General features: G+C 36.5%; 1 long non-coding RNA gene and 1 pseudogene across 5 annotated transcripts; both read right to left on the bottom strand.

Moving 5' to 3' along the window:
- Positions 1 to 2,951: 2,951 nt before the first annotated feature.
- On the bottom strand, positions 2,952 to 17,204 carry LOC148725501 (uncharacterized). Of its 5 annotated transcripts, none has more exons than XR_015990826.1 (10): positions 17,089 to 17,197; positions 16,925 to 16,994; positions 15,748 to 15,796; positions 8,714 to 8,857; positions 8,409 to 8,486; positions 8,161 to 8,211; positions 7,437 to 7,524; positions 6,700 to 6,869; positions 5,925 to 6,015; positions 2,952 to 3,017 (listed from the first exon to the last, which is right to left on the bottom strand). It is a non-coding gene; the product is annotated as an uncharacterized LOC148725501 (long non-coding RNA). The 5 variants fall into 5 exon arrangements; XR_015990824.1 differs by having other exon boundaries at positions 8,152 to 8,211; positions 17,089 to 17,187; XR_015990822.1 differs by lacking the exon at positions 6,700 to 6,869 and having other exon boundaries at positions 8,152 to 8,211; positions 17,089 to 17,204.
- On the bottom strand, positions 9,233 to 10,840 carry LOC148725502 (uncharacterized; annotated as a pseudogene).
- Positions 17,205 to 17,253: the final 49 nt, after the last annotated feature.

The raw sequence follows: 17,253 nt of genomic DNA, 5'->3' as shown, positions 1-17,253 counted from the left end.
ACTAAAAATAGTAATTTTAAAATCGCATTCTTGCTGAACAGAGGTAGAAGTTCTCTCAGTGAAAAATTTAAAAAATAAAAAGTTAATACAAAGATTTCTTAACTCTTATAAAACATACATCTAGAAGTTATTAGAACTGCTTCATTTCGAGCAATTTTCTTTTTAAATAAATTTAAGATTATCTCATTGAGAGTATCTAATTTAACTATTAAAACAGTTAAAGGTGAAAAAGTGTCCATCATTAGAGAAAGTTGAAACGAACGAAACGTCTCCACGAAAAAGTTGATTGATTTTGGAAGAGGAAATGCTCTGCTATATCGGTTTAACAATTGTTATTTTTACATTTTTTGATAATTTCTTTCCTCAGAGATATTCTTCTTTTATTACGGCAACTTTTGCTTTTTATTCGCCATTGTTCTCGCATTAATGCACATTGCCTGGCTTGTTCGACTTCCATATCCTCCCATCGTCGTTTAAATTTAAGCTGTAACTTTGCAATAATGAGGAGCTTTAATCTTAAAAGAAGCAAAAATTAGTTTGATTTTAAAAGCCTCGAGAATATTTTATTGAAAAAAATTCTCGGATCTCCTAAAATTAAATTAATCTCTGCTACTTTAAAGATTAAAAGGAAAAAGAAAACCGACCAACGGGGCCTTGAGCCCCTTGGAGTTGCTTTAACAACTTAAATTAAACGACGGCGGGGATACGGCCGTCGTTTAATTTGAGTCGACAAATGTGCACTACCGCTAGACCACAAAGGCTTTTGGTAAGAAAATACGGCAAAAATACACTAGAAGTAGATTCGCTTCCATTGTTCATAGAAACAATAGGTTATGCATAGCAATTTGATGCTAGTTATTCTCATCCTCTTGAGACTTGTATTTCTATTCTGTTCACCTTGCATTCTTTTTTGCAGGTTGCTTGAATTTCTTTGCTGAAGAAGAAACGAGAGAAAGTTTTAAAGTCTCTGTCTTAAGAATTTTCAAGTAAGAAATGTTTTTAAGTCGTATTTGAGTAAAGAAAGTGGATGTTGAAATTCTATTCAAATGTTACATTGCTAAATAAAGAGTAATGAAACTTATCTCGATGTCAAACAGTTAGTTAACGAATTTTTCCGCCATTCTTCTAGAGAAAGCATAACTCCTAGAAAATCTTCTTTATTTCGTAGTTCAAAAGTTTATTCTAAAAGTGTAAGTGAAAAGTGGTTCAAATATCTCACTCCAATTTGCAGTAGTAGTGCAAGTGGAAAGTCATTCAAAACTGAAATGTAATAGTCTTCCAGTAATAGAACAACTGCGAGCGAAAGCATTTTGTTGAATCTGTCAGAGTACTAAAAATTCGATTTCAAAGATCAGTCTAGTTCTAAAGTCGTTTTAAACTCTACCAAAAATTTAGCTGTACAAATGATGTCATTCATAAATGTCAAAGTCTAACGGTAGGCGTAGTACTAACAAAAATATGTTCAAAATATCTGTCAAAGTCCAGCAGCAGTAGTTGTATTAGAAAATTTGTTCTGTCAAAGTCTAGAAGTAGTTGTAATAAAGTTGTTCAAAATATCTAGCAGCATAGTAGTTCTATCAAAACAAAATGTGAAGTCTAACGGTAGTAGAACTAATAAAAGTTGCCAAAATCTGTCAAACCTAACAGTAGTAGTAAAAAGTCGTTCTTAAAAAAAGTCTAATAGAAGCATTACTCAAACACAACGAATCAGGTCTGATTTTCACTATTGCTTAAATAGTGCTCTTTACTGCGAGGATCGTGCACAAATAAGAAGTTCTTAAAAACACGGTAGAAGTAGTAAAAAGTCGTTCTGAAAAAACTGTCAAAGTCTAAAAGTAGTAGTACTAGAAAAAAGGTCGTTGTTAAAGTCTAATAGAAGTAGTAAGTCATTCTTTAATAAAAGTTCTACTGCTGTTAGACTGACAATTTTTTTTAAAGTACCAATAATTATTGAAAGTTGTTCTGTCAGTCTAACAGAAGTAGTAGTAGTGAACAATCACTCTTTTTAAACTGTCAAAGTCTAACAGAAAAAGTAGTGGTAGTAAACAGTCGTTCTAAAAAACTGTCAAAGTCTAACAGTAGTAATATTAAATACGTCATTCTTTTGTCTAACAGCAGTAGTACTAATAATTATAGAAAATTGTTCTAAAATCTGTTAAAGGCTAACAGTAGTCGTAAAAAGTCGTTCATTAAAAAACTGTAAAAGTCTAACAGTAGTAGTACTTAGTCATTCTTAAAAAGTGTCATGAGTCTTACAGTAGCAGTAAAAAGTCGTTCATGAAAAACTCTCCAAGTCTAATAGTAGTAGTAAAACGTCATTCTTTAAAAAAATTGTCAGTCTAAAAGCAGTAGAACTAATAATCATTGAAAGTTGTTGTAAAAACAGTTTAATGTCCAATAAAAGTAAAAAGTCTTTTTTAGAAAACAGTCAAAGTCTAACAGAAGTAGTAAACAGTCGTTCTAAAAAACTGTGAAAGTTTAACAATAGTAGTACTAAGTCTTTCTTTAAAAAAATGTCTAACAGCAGTAGAACTAATGACTATAGAGAATTGTTCTAACATCTGTCAAAGTTTAACGGTAGTAGAAGTACTCGTAGAGATTTGTTCTAAAATCTGTCAAAGTCTAGTAGTAGAGGTACTAACTAAAAGTTTTCAAAAAATATGTCAAAGTGCAGTGCAGTGCAGTATTGCAAGTAAAAAGTAGTTATACAAGTGATTTTTTTTAGGGTTTTAAAGTGTAGCAGTGCAATAAAAAGTCGTTCCAAATATCTGTGAAAGTCTGGCAGTAGTAGTGCAAGTGAAAAGTCTATCAAAATGTAAAAGTCGTCCTAGTATCTGTCAAAGTGGTATTCTATTATAAATCAATTAAAGGGAAGGGACTCACAGTGTAGCTGCAGGGTTAGTGAGAGGAAAGAATAACGAAAAAAACACGACTAACATAAAGTTGCACTCTCGACTCAAAAGTTTATATTTTTTATTTTCAAATGTCTTGAACCTCCTCCTTGTCTGGGTTCAAACCTTAAAGAGATCGAAAAAAGATTAAAGTTTTGAAGAGCACTGCAACAATTGCATACAGAGTTTAAACTACAAATCTTCTTTAGGTATCTACAAATCTTCTTTAGGTATCTAACACTAGAAATTAATGTTGAAAACACAAATGTTTTATGTTTATTTTGGTTTGCACGCTTTCCCGGTCCCTTGTGTAACCCTTTGGGATGAAAACGCATAAGAATGATAACTCAGTTCGAGTTTTGCCTTGACATGGCAAGAAATAGATATGGGCTGGAAAAGCTTACCTTTAAGTCAAAGAACATTTATAAAACAGCAGTTCAAAATGTTTTGCACATTGATACGCGCTTGATTTGAATTTTTACCAAACATTCCTACGAGGGTGTAAATGTCCTGGGTTAACCTATTGTTTCTAATAACGGGAGCGAACCTACTTCTAGTGTAATTTTGCCGCAATTTCTTACCAAAAGCCTCTGTGGTCTAGCGGTAGTGCACATTTAACAATTCAAATTAAACGGCGGCTGTATCCCCCCAGCCGTCCTTTAATTTAATTGTTAAAGGACATCGTAGGGGCTCGGGCCCCGTTGGTCAGTTTTCTTTTTTCACTTTAATAACTAATTTTTTAGTTAGTTTTAAGATCTCCGTGAAATTTTGTCTGGAATTTTTTCTCTCGATGAAACAAATTAAAAATATTCGGATTTAAGAGTGAAAGGAAACCTACAACTTCAAATAAACAGCGGAGCAAAAAGGCCGGCGTGTCGAGCGCCGGAATCATTCTCAAAACCACAAGGACAGAGAGGCAAATAAATACCAAACGTAAATAAGAAATCCATTACAGCATCTGAAGAACATGAGGATCTTCGCATTATATCTGGTAAAAATGACTTTTGGTTTAAAAGCAATTGGGAAGGGATTTACTTGGCGAAATATCGAGAAAATGCCGAATGTGCACCGAGAAAAGATCTGTAAACTTTTTTTCAAAAAAAAAGTAAAACCAACTTGTCACCCCGAGAAATGTTGGTACTTGAAAACTGAAAAATAAAATGATGCTCGCCCTATTAAATGAAGTCACAACTATTGCTTCGTAGTTTCCGTTTTTTTTTTTCATACATCAAGAGAAATAGCTACATGAATATTAAATTCCACCCTTAAAAAACTGACTTCTAAATTTCATTATCTCTTAATTTGTTATCATATCTTTCACCAGACACAGCAGATTCTCTTCTTACACTTTTGAGTGACTATTTTTCTTATATTCTAGTGAGACGTTTTCTTTCTATTATGAAAATACCATTTAAGTTAGAGTATGTGTTTTGGAGCTTCTCTTCCCGATGGAAAGTATTTTACTCAAACAGATAGCCACGCCTTCTGTTAACCTTTGCGAGTTCTTGATTCTTTATGAAATTGCTCGCAAAAGATGTAAAATTTTCAAAATCACCATGATTTTGAACGACACCAAAAAACTTATTTGAATCCATGATCAAGTGATCAGCTGTTTATGTTGTTGAGATCCAATTTTAATGAAAACTAAGCAGTTCGCCATCAGGTTAAAAAGCAATCACTTAACTGACTAGAACTGAGAAATCCAGCTCGTAAATATATGTACGCAATAACCATTTTGTGGATAAGAAAAATACCATTATCAAAACCCTTATCAAAACCTTTTTTAAGGACAGTAAAAAAAACTATATATTTTGGCTATTTTATGGAACATCTGCCTCGTGAAAAATATGAAACTGATGCGTTGGATAATAAATAACTTATTTGACGTTTAGTTGTGTAGTATCGCTGAGTATTTTTACTCATTATTTGTATTTTGACTCGCCCTACGGGCTCGTCAAAATACGGGACAACTCGCAAAAATACTCAGAGATACTACACAACAAAACGTCTACTAAGATATATGTCTTCAATGTTTGATTAGTAAAAAAACACGTAATTCAATTTACCACGTCTATGACCTTATTTGAGATGAAAATTATGTTTACATTTGGTTGTACCACATATTTGAAATACCTCTACTCAATTTTTTTCTCACGTTTTCCGTTTTCAATGTAAAGACTATCTCCAGTTTCGATTGAGAATCATCCCTGCTTTGTGAAATTTCCCTCTGCCATTTCGCAAAGTATTTTTGAAATTTCTTCGGCACTGCAGTTTAATTGCTTGACAGATTTTCCACCGTAGGAAAATGTTATTTTACAATATTGTATTGATTTTTTCAGTCTTGAAATTTTTGCAACAATCTGGAATATTCCTGGAGCTTAACAATGAGAGAAAATGCAAATACGACACCTTGAAAATACCTTTTTGTAATTGTTGAACTCATGGAAACATTCGTTGAAGATTTTGGCCACGTTCTCCAAGTTGTATTGTAATGGATTGCCTTGATTAATATGTCGATCAATTAGAAGCTTCAACACCCCCCCCCCAGGCAACCCCTCCGGGAACCCCTCCCCTCCGAGCTCTTGAACTTTTGAAGATTACCGGCCTCGAGACCGAAATTGTATCAATTGCTTCACACAAAGGCTGAATTTGATGGTCAATTTTTTTCTGATTCTTTCACAATCAGCGATCGCGTCTTCCACTCATTTACCGAGCTTTAAAACTTATACCTTGTAGACCTTTTCTTCTGAGCCATTCGCTTGCGAAAATGAACTCCGTTGACCTTTTTACCTCTTTACACACCTCCATATTAAAAGATAAAACACCTGTATTCCACTGGAGAACTTGACACTACCGGTTCAAATTCTCCACCCTAGCCAGGCAGGGCTCAAATTCCCCACACCCGGGCACAGATAACAATCAAATGCCCGTGGGTTGCCCGGGGTAGGGGGTTTGAAGCTTCGAATTGTTCGGTGCATGGCATGGTAATGGTTGCCTCTCTTTACCAACAACACAAAAAATTGAAGAGCTCACGTTTAGCTGAGTTACTTGCTTCACTTCGTTTGTTTCCTATTCCAGTTTTAGTCCTCTTTTCCAGTAACAGTTTCAGTTCCGTCTCTCTATTCTGCAAATCCAATAAACACATTAATTAATTATTGACATGAAAAGCCAAACCAACAAACAAAAAAAAATAAAAAAAAACAAAAAACAAAAAAGACAAAGAAAAAACACCGTCAAATGTTTCTCAATATATATTTTTTGTGAGATATGCTGTCTGGTATGTTCCAAACTTGTACTACTGGTGTTATTAGGGTCTTCATAGTCGTCAACTTATGTGGCGTCGGCTGAAAGGATTATTCGAAGAGTCATCTGTGAGAAAAAGGTCTGTGTTTTCTAACGTGCTCTTGGTAGCCTTGATACACAGCAAAACTAACCAGTCTAACAATAACCGAGTAAAAATTGCTTCTTAATTAGATCAGATGAAGACTTTCTGCAAGTTCTCTAAACGCCCGTCATTTTACTACGACTTGATATAAAGTGCCAAGCTACACGAGTTTCCCTTCTTTTATTTATTTATTTTTTTCTAACCATTTTTCACTGCATTACCGCAGTAGGGTAGGACTAGAACGGAACATATGCGATCCATGCGAGAAGTCCACCCATTAAATCCCACCCATCCCACCCCAGGGGAGGACATCCATCACACAGTAATCTCGTGCGTGGGAAATTAACGTCTCCTACCCCTAACCCTGGAGGAGACGGGACCTCCATTTATTCGTCCCTATCCGAGAAGACTAGAAAATCTCACCATTTCTTGATGTTATAGAAAGGTAGCATATTCTTCTCAATTATTTTAAGACCTTGAGTGTTGTTCCGGCCGGGTCTTGAACCCTCGACCTCTCGCGCAGCAGTCCAGTGCTTTATCCACTGAGCTAGCCGGGAGGCGGACCATTTCGTAAATTTTGTGAATGTTAATAGCTACAATCGAGAAAATCGTACTACTCGACATGAAAGATCCAGAACTACAGAAAATTTTATGGGACCAGGAAATAAGCTACCAATTCAATCGTCCATTAAAATAAAACACGTGCGTGAAAATGAAGAGTGATATCATTTACACGTATAGCCTGCCCCAAGCCCCCTCCTCCCCTTTTTTTCAAGGGAGCCCCTCTGGCGTTTGAACCTCTCTCCCCCAGACGTTGACACTTATCCAAAGCCGATTCAACCCCCATAGCCGTTTAGGAGTTATCTCCAACATCCCTCTTTCTTTTTTTTCCTCTTCAAATTTTGATCGTACATTTGAATTGAGTCCAGTTTCTTATTAGCAAAATAAATTTACGAGCAATTGGGTCCAAAACTTAAGCAACAGCAAGCAAGAAACAAGAAAGAAAAAAAAAACCGCCGGAAACAATGCCATAGCAACGAAATAGTTTGGAATGGTTCAAACAATGGCAGCACACAATGAGTATTTTGGCGCCGTTCTCTATGTTTATTTGTCATGATTGGCTTTGAGCTACCAGTGAAACAACACAGTGAAGAACTTACGTTAAGCTTAGTTCTTTTACATCCCTCCGTGCATTCCACATTCCAGGCTTCTTTTTACAAACTCAGTTTTCATTTTCTTCTCACGACTCTGCAAATCCAATGAATGCATCGATAAATAACATGTCTCACACCATGAAATGACAGTCCATGCTAAGAATGGCCTCTAGGGATAGGACTAGTAGAAAAGATGCATAATGATCCCGTTTAGCTTTCTTCCTCTCAAAAGCAGTTACCGGTAGATTTTATGCATCCATCAGTAAATTTTATCACCCATGTTAGTCTATATTTTTCCCCTTTCCCCCTATTTTTGCACATAGAAAGCAGTTTACATGGTTAGGTACACGGACATTTTCCATGCTTTCATTGTACCTTCCTCATGCCATCCGTCCCTCATTTATTTCAGCTACAAACGAAGCAAAAACGTTGACACTTAGAAAGAGTTGACAATGAACGATGAGACCCCACAGCCCTTTGGGTACCCACATGCATGATAACCACCATTGGTACTTAATGAATGATGGAAGTTATCCACGCTTACCTGGGAAGAAAAGGATCATCATAACAAAGGTTTTTCATGAAAAGTGAGAAAAGTGAATTACTGATTATGTAGCTGCCTGAACATTTCCCATAAAGCCTTTGGGTCTCATCATTCACGGTCGGATCATGTTTTTTCGGTGTAAGCGTTTTTGCAATAAGTGTATATGGAAGTCTGTACTTGACTTACTCTCGCCAATCCATGGGATTCCCCTTCTTCCATAATCAAATTACAGCAGTCCTAAAGAAAAAAGACACGAACCGAAAATAAAAAAAAAACATATTGAGAATAGGGAATACGATATTCATTTGTCGTACTTTGTTACTCGTCGTTGAATATGTCTTAAGCAGCTTTACACACTGAAACTAAGAGCACCGAATCGAAGCTCTTATAATAAATCTTTGAGGAAAAAAAACTCAGTTGGTCAAGTTACTTACTTGTAGGGTAACTCGATAAGCCCAGGCCCCAAAGGCACAACTACAACTGTAAACGCGAGGACGCGAGGACAAATACAACTTAAAGACGAGAAAAAATTTTAATGAAAAGTTATCTCTGGTAATTTTTAAAAGAATTCATAGAATCAAAATTGAAACGAAGTTATAAGAAAAGTCGAAGTACAAGAATCAAACGCAACGCTTTAAGCAAATAACTTGTGACAATTCTGTAATGATTAATTAGACATGTTTAACATGACTAAACCTTCGAAGAAGAGAACACTAAGTATAACAAATTTCTTTCTCACCTCGTGTAACGTTACTGATAATCTGCAAAAGCACATCAGTTTCTCCATATCTGGGCTGCTGGACCAGAACTGAGGAAACAGCCTTCACAAAAATACTCTTAGAAGCAGTTACGAGTGAAGAAACCGGCAGATTATGTCGAGTCTCTGTGTGAAGCAAAATACTTTTACTCCTTGAACTACATTTGACGCTGACCCAACGTGCGAGACAAACATGAATGAATGATTAATAACCTCGTCCTTTGCTCCTTGCATAAATTAATCACAACAAGTTCCGAGGGTTTTCTTTTTGTCCCAATAGTTTTTTCGGGAGGATTACACTTTAAAGTGGAGGGTGGAAAGTTTTTTTGTTTTTTTTTTCTAAGAGAAATTTATCTCGTTATCAACATTTGAAAAAGCTTTGTAGTTCCCTCCGGACTACCACTTGGCGGCGGAGGGAAGATGTAGGGGGGGGAGGGGTGGCGAACGGAGGTAAGGCTTGTATTTTGTACTCATTTTTGTATACAAAATTTAAGACTTCCATGGTTTGACAAAATTAATTTATCACATTTCGTTACCTAATTGATAATTTATGCGTAAACTATTTTACCCAACAACAGCAAATGCTTCAAGCTCTATTAGAGTGGCAAAGGGTTTACGCGTGATACGCGATTAGGCCAAAATTTGTATGTGACACGTAAATTTTACTAAAAGTCAAGCATGATTCGTGAATTTATGAAACAGCGTGAGGCGTAATTTGCCCCCTGTAATATAAGTGACCTATGAATTTTTCGTTCATGTCCTGAAACCTTGTACACAAGAAGAGAGATTTTGAATTCGTCTAGACATCGTGTGTAAACGGGATCGATTACCGAAAAAATCAGTCTGTTCGATTTGCTCTGTTTCCTACCTGAGTTTTTTTTCGTCAGTTGAGCAGTTGGCCAGCTAGGGTTAAATTTGATAGAATTAAAAATAAAAACTTAAGCCAAATTACTGCATGCACAGTGATAGCATTCAAGTTCAAAACGCCGATTCGCTCATGGAACTGGTGCAAATAAATCTTCTGTTCCAGGCTTACAAAACTGTCTTACTTCTCTATACATTCAAGTAGTTTCTTCGTTCGTCACTTAATCCTTCTGGATTACTCTTCTGCGGAAGAACTAAAGCTGGTGAGATCACAGCACCATTCTTAAGTGACACATACGCTTGTTCCGGAGATGTCAAATATTATCCGCAGTAAACGACACCAAGTTTATCTGTGGAAAATTTAAACTGATGGAATTTTTTTATGTTCGCGATTTTTTGGAAATATTGTCCCAGAAAAGTACACCAGCCGTCTACAGGCACTATGACTCGGCCATTGTATGTCGGTACCAGTTGGGCTTTGTTCACCCCTGTGTTGCTTGAGGTGTCCACCATTCGAGCAAGTTCATAAATCGACGATAGGAAACTGACCTTGTACGACTTCTTCAGGATTCCAAAACAACGATCCAGGCAAAGTTTAGTATGTCCAGCAGTTAGAAAAGAGTACTTGATAGACTAGTGAAGTTCAGTGACAATCCTCCCGACTCAATACCATAAAAAGCAATTGTTTGTATTTTGTGCGGCAAAATTATCAACATGTTAGTGAATGTTGTTTCTCCAAGGCCGTGACGCGCGAAAAAGTGGTGAACGTAACTTATCGTTGCGTCCTTTGCAGACTGCTGCAGCTTCGTCAATCAAATATTGCACTTAAGGTGGTGCAGCTTCACAAATGACTCCAAATTTCCCACACTTTCTTGGGGTCTTAAAAGAGATCAGCCCGGGCTACACTGACTTACTTGGAAAGTGCACATGTGGTCAAAGGGGTAGTGCCTAGTGCCACTGAATGAATACGGTACACGTTTTTTCATCCGTAAGACTAGAAGTCGTGGCTACATCTGAACAAGTTTTACCGTAACTCTCTCTGTCGACCTGGACGTAGTCTAAATGCTCCTGCTGTGCTTTTGTGCAGCCATCCTTCACGTGCTCAGGGATGTTTGCGGCCCGTACAAGCTAATTCGTGTTCTGTTGACTAGTTAAGCATAGATCGGTCATGGGTTTCCCGATAACAACTTTCGGACATAACCGATGCCAAAAGTCTACCAACTTGCTGTAACTAACTTCTCGCATTTTATCTTCCTAAAACGCGAGATATTACAGTAAAAAGCCATCCATCTAACACTTAGTAAGCGAAAGATTATTAACAACTGATCAAAAGAGAAATCTAACAGTGTGTGAGATACTAACCTAGCAATCGATAAAAAGAGAAAGCTGACAGTGCGCAAGACACTAACGTAACAAATGATCAAAAGAGAATCCTCACCGTGCGCGACATACTAACCAAACAATTGATAAAAAAGAATATCAGCGTGTAAAACCCTAACGAAACAATCGATAGAAAGAGGATCCTACCAGTGCGTGGGATACTAACCTGACAATCGATAAAAAGAGAATCCCAACAGTGCGTAGATACTAACCCAACAATCGATATAAAGATAAAGCTAACAGTGCGCGAGACACTAACGTTAAGTCGATAAAATGAGAATCCTAACAGTGCATGGGATACTAACCGAACAATCGATAAAAAGAGAAAGCTAACAATGCGCGAGATGCTTACCTAACAATCGATAAAAAGAGAATCTTAACATTGCACGAGATACTAACCTTACAATCGAAAAAAGAGAAAGGTAAAAGTGCGCGAGATGCTAACATCACAGTCGATAAAATATAAAAGGCGGCAGTGCGCGAGATGCTAACGTAACAATAGATGAAATGAAAAAGGCTAACAGTGCGTAAGACACAAACCTAACAATCGATAAAAAGAAAGGTAACAGTGCACGAGATACGTACCTAAAAATAGATAAAAAGAGAAAGCTAACAGTGCGCGAGATGCTAACGTAACAATAGATAAAATGAAAAAGGCTAACAGTGCGTAAGACACAAACCTAAAAATCGATAAAAAGAGAAAGCTAACAGTGCGCGAGATGCTAACCTAACAATCGATAAAATGAAAAAGCTTACACTGCGCGAGAAACTAACCTTACAATCGATAAAAAGAGAAAGGTAACAGTGCGCGAGATAGTAATCTTACAATCTATCAAAAGAGAAAGCTGACCGTTCGCGAGACACTAACCTAACAATGAATAAAATGAGAAAGCTGAAAATGCGCGAGATACTTACTTGACAATCGATAATAAGAGACTCTTAACAGTGCAAGAGATGCTAAGATAGCAGTCGATAAAATGAGAAAGCTGACAGTGCGCGAGGTACTAACCTAACAATCGATAAAAAGAGAAGTTGACAGTACGCAGGATGCTAAACTAACAATCGATAAAAAGATAATCTTAACAGTGCGCGAGATGCTAACGTAACAATCGATAAAAAGAGAAAGGTAACAGTGCGCGAGATACTAAGCTAACAGTCGATAAAATAAGAAAGTTGACAGTGCGTGAAATGCTAACTGAACAGTCGATAAAATGAGAAAGCTGACAGTACGTGAGATACTAACCTAACAATCGATAAAAAGAGAAAGGTGGCAGTGCGCGAGATACTAACCTTACATTCGATCAAAAGAAAAATCTGACCGTGTGCGAGATACTAACCTAACAATCGATAAAATAAGAAAGCTGACGGTGCGCAAGACACTAACCTAACAATCGATAAAAAGAGAAAGGTAACAGTGCGCGAGACACTAACCTTACATTCGATCAAAAGAAAAATCTGACCGTGTGCGAGATACTAAACTAACAATCGATAAAATAAGAAAGCTGGCGGTGCGCAAGATACTAACCTAACAATCGATAAAATAAGAAAGCTGACCGTGCGCAAGATACTAACCTAACCATCGATAAAATAAGAAAGCTGACGAGCGCGAGATGCTAACTAAACAATCGATAAAAAGAGAAAGGTAACAGTGCGCGAGATACTAACCTTACTTTCGATCAAAAGAGAAATCTGACCGTGTGCGAGATACTAACCTAACAATCGATAAAATAAGAAAGCTGACGGTGCGCGAGATGCTAACTTAACAATCGAAAAAGACAGAAAGCTAAGAGTGGGTGAGATACTAACATCACAATCGATAAAATAAGAAAGCTGACAGTGGGCGAGATGCTAACGTGACAATAGATAAAATGAAAAAATTAACAGTGCGTAAGATATCAACCTAACAATCGATAAAAAGAAAAAGGTAACTGCGCGAGACACTTACCTAGCTTTACCTAACAATCGCAAAAAAGAGAAAGCTAACAGTGCGCGGATACTTACCTGACAATCGATAAAAAGAGAAAGCTAACAGTGCGCGAGATGCTAACTTAACAGTAGATAAAATGAAAAAACTAACAGTGCGTAAGATACCAACCTAACAATCGATAAAAAGAGAAAGGTAACTGCGCGAGAAACTTACCTAGCTTTATCTAACAATCGCAAAAAAGAGAAAGCTAACAGTGCGCGGATACTTACCTAACAATCAATAAAAAGAGAAAGCTAACAGTGTGCGCGATGCTAACCTAACAATCGATAGAAAGAGAAAGTTAACAGCGCGCGAGATACTTACCTAACAATCTATAAAAAGAAAAAGCTAACAGTGCGCGAGATACTAACCTAACAATCATTAAAAAGGGAAAGCTGACAGTGCGGGAGATGCTAACCTTGCAATAGATCAAAAGAGAAAGCTGACCGTGCGCGAGATGCTAACGTAACAATCGATAAAATGGGAAAGCTGAGAGTGCGCGAGATGCTAACATTACAATCGATCAGTAAGAGAAAGCTGACCGTGCGCAAGATACTAACCTAACAACTGATAAAATGAGAGAGCTGACAGTGCACGAGATGCTTACTTAACAATCGCAAAAAAAGAGAAACGTAACAGTGCGCAAGAAACTAACATAACAACCGATGAAATAGGAAACTGAGCTGACAGTGCGCGAGATCCTAACGTAACATTCGATACAAAGAAAAAGCTGACCGTGCGCGAGACACTAACCTTACAATCGATAATAAGAAAAAGGTAACAGAGCATGAGATATTAACCTCACAATCGATTAAAAGAGAAAGATAACAGTGGGCGAGATACAAACCTAACAATCGATAAAAGGAGAAAGCTGACAGTGCACAAGATACTAACCAAACAATTGCAAAAAAGAGAAAGCTTACAGTGCGCGGGATGCTTACTTAACAATCCATAAAAAGAGAAAGCTGACAGTGCACGAGATACTAACTAAACAATTGCGAAAAAGAGAAAGCTTACAGTGCGCGAGATACTAACCGAACAATCGATAAAAAGAGAAAGCTGACAGTGCACAAGATACTAACCAAACAATTGCAAAAAAGAGAAAGCTTACAGTGCGCGAGATACTTTCTTAACAATCCATAAAAAGAGAAAGCTGACAGTGCACGAGATACTAACTAAACGATTGCGAAAAAGAGAAAGCTTACAGTGCGCGAGATACTAACCGAACAATCGATAAAAAGAGAAAGCTGACAGTGCACGAGATACTAACTAAACAATTGCGAAAAAGAGAAAGCTTACAGTGCGCAGGACACTTACGGAACTATCTATCGAAAGAGAAAGCTATCAATCTACGCCACATTTAAGTCACAATCGGTATCTCTCTATGAAAAATTGTGTTTGTTTTGATCATTTGTCTTGTTCTCTGATATGGCAGAGAACAAGACAACTGATCATGTCAAACCAACTATACCTTTTATTGGGAAGAGAATACTTAACAATGAAATGTCAGTTGTGTTTGGTTGCATGTTTCATCTCCTATTAAAATTTTTAGTTTTCACATGTAGTCTTTTGCAAGACTTAAAGGTGACTTGATTCAGTGCCAGAGTATGGAACAAGGCTCAGTTGTTCAAAGGCTGAGTAGTGCTCACACAGGGTTAGATTTTAATCACAGCTTCTTTACTCTTTTCTCAAAAGCCTTACAATTTCAAATCATTTATTAGGTTTTCAGATCTGAAATAAAATTTCACACTAACCCTTGGTTATCTTAACCAAGCTTTGAACAATAAATTAGGGCCTTGAACAATATTTTACTTATATTAACATTTGACAGGCACATTCACATTGCATTTCAATCGAACCTGCTTTTTTGTGGCAAGCTTTCCACCTCAGTTAACAAAGTCTTTGGCAACATAAGAAATTACACACAAGCCCAATTTCAGGCTTCAATGGGTGGCATTCATACATATACTTCAGGGCCCAGTTGTTCGAAGATCGATTAGTGCTAACCCAGGGTTAAATTTTAATCCAGGTTTCTATATTTCTCTGTTCAAAAGCCATTTTAAGATAATTTTCCCAATTCTTCTTAGAACATTCAATCATCAAATTGTAAACAAATGGAATTAAAGTGAATTTGATTTTAAAGCTTTCAGATCTGCAATTAAATTTCCTGGTAACTCTGGGTTATCTTAACCCGCCTTTGAACAACCCGGCCCAGATGTTTAATTTGGTTAATCTGTAACATTATTGGCTACATGTATGCTGCAATGATACACTGTTAGAGTACACTAAACGATTACTGATTTTGATCATTATTTTCAGAAACAGTGCGCATTAATTTTTTTTTTGAAAAAAAAAGTTTTATGTTTTCTGACCAGTATTTAGTGTTTCAAGTTTCTTTGTCTTTATTATAAAAAAGTTCAAAGCAGTTTACCAAAATTTTAAAAAAGGAAGTCCTAAAACATTTTAAAATACTAAGGATTGCTAAATCTTCCCCTGTTTATAGGGGTATGGTTATTGCACATATCCACCACAATTCAATGTGTGTGGAAAATAATATGCTCAGTGACAAGAGCCATTTACACTGACACTGTCCTTAACTTTAGATAAAAAAATATTGAGAATTAAATTGTTACTGCTGGCTACAAATGTTTTCTACGCGCCTCAGGCACAGCTTGCAAAAAGCCTCCAATTTCAAAGATCCCAAATGATTCTTTTTGCCACAGCAACCAAAAATGGCTGCAGCTTAGGGTGCTACTTAATTAAGTAATGAAGCATTCATTTGCTAATCATTAACCTGTTACCTCACCTGACGAAATGCTCCATACATTGGAACTCAAGACTATTTCAATAATGATCTGAAAATGAAGTAAAATGAAAAACAGCTCTGAATTTAAGAGTAAGAGTATAAGTTATAGCAATAAAAAATTGTTCATATGTTAGGTAGCTTAAGTAAGATGCATGTACAATAATTATAACTTGTGCCCTGCAATCACCTTACTATAATAACTAACTTGCTGCTAAAATCCTTTCACTGTGATCTTATTGTGTACTTTGTAAACAGTTGTTATTGTAGTTTAAATTTCTGACTGATGATTAAAGTTTCTGGCTGATGTTAAATCTAAAAAATGCGAATCATTTGTCAAGTTAAGTCAACTCAGATCAGTTCAAAACTTTCTCACTTTTTCACTTTCATGACTCCCACAGTCAAAGGTTTTCTTGAAATTCTTTGACTTACACCTGAGAAATTTTGCCCCCAACTTCCCTTCACAGGTCTTTTTTGGCATACATACATGCTTTTGGTAAGTCACAGACAGTATGCATGAATTAAAAGATCGTGAATGATGGTAACTTGGAAAAGTGATTTACTGTCTTGGAAACCTAACATCAGCATGTTGTTGTATTTCACTATGCTGTATTCTACCAATCCACCACCTTTCGCATCCATAAAAGATATACCAAAGAATTCAAAAAAATAGAAAACAATGAAAATGGAAGAAAAATAAATATGTGCGATTTCACTCACAAACCATCCAAAGGGAAAGGATATTCTGGGAAGGAATCTATCGACTCAGTAAACTAAACAATGTACATCACGTAATTCAAAAAAAGGAAAAGTGTCAACATCTTTCATCTTGAAGACTGAGCCAAGATGAAAACTTTACATGTATTTGAAACTTCACTTTTCTGGCCGACTTCTTTTAAAGAACTGACTTTTTGCCAATCTTGAAGAATTATATTTTTCCCTGAATTTTTCAGACCTGTGGCCATTGATATCATGACGTGGAAAGATTTCCATATAACCCCATACATTAATTATGCAATCCATTTCTTAAAGACTAAAATAATATAAAGGTTTCTTTGCAACACTCTGTGCCTAATTAATGTATGGGGTTATGTGGAAATCTTGCCAAAAATTGTTGTTGTTAATTTCATCTGCAGTCTTCAGTACGAGGGGAAATCAAAATGCAAATATAATGCAGTACCTAGGAATTAGTACATGGCGGACAGATATTATTCCATATGTTTCTTATTGCCAGTGGTCGTTCACGTACCCTGCCAACAAAATAAAACGGGGGAAGTTGAAAATCTCACACTTATAACGAGGTACAAATAAATAAGAACGAGTTAAGTGTTAAAAATTACTAACCAGTTTGAAAATTTCAAACCAGTTTGAAAAATTTAAACTGGTTTAAATTTCAAACCAAAGATTAAATTTGAACCACAACAGATACTCACAAAGGTAAATGATGAGTGGGAGAAAACGGAAACTTATCGCCAACCGGTCAGTGGTGTTATCGCGGGCCATGTCTTA

The sequence above is a fragment of the Stylophora pistillata genome, chromosome 8, assembly GCF_964205215.1.
Source record: "Stylophora pistillata chromosome 8, jaStyPist1.2, whole genome shotgun sequence".
Lineage (NCBI taxonomy): Eukaryota > Metazoa > Cnidaria > Anthozoa > Scleractinia > Pocilloporidae > Stylophora > Stylophora pistillata.
This window is presented reverse-complemented; position numbering and strand designations above follow the sequence as displayed.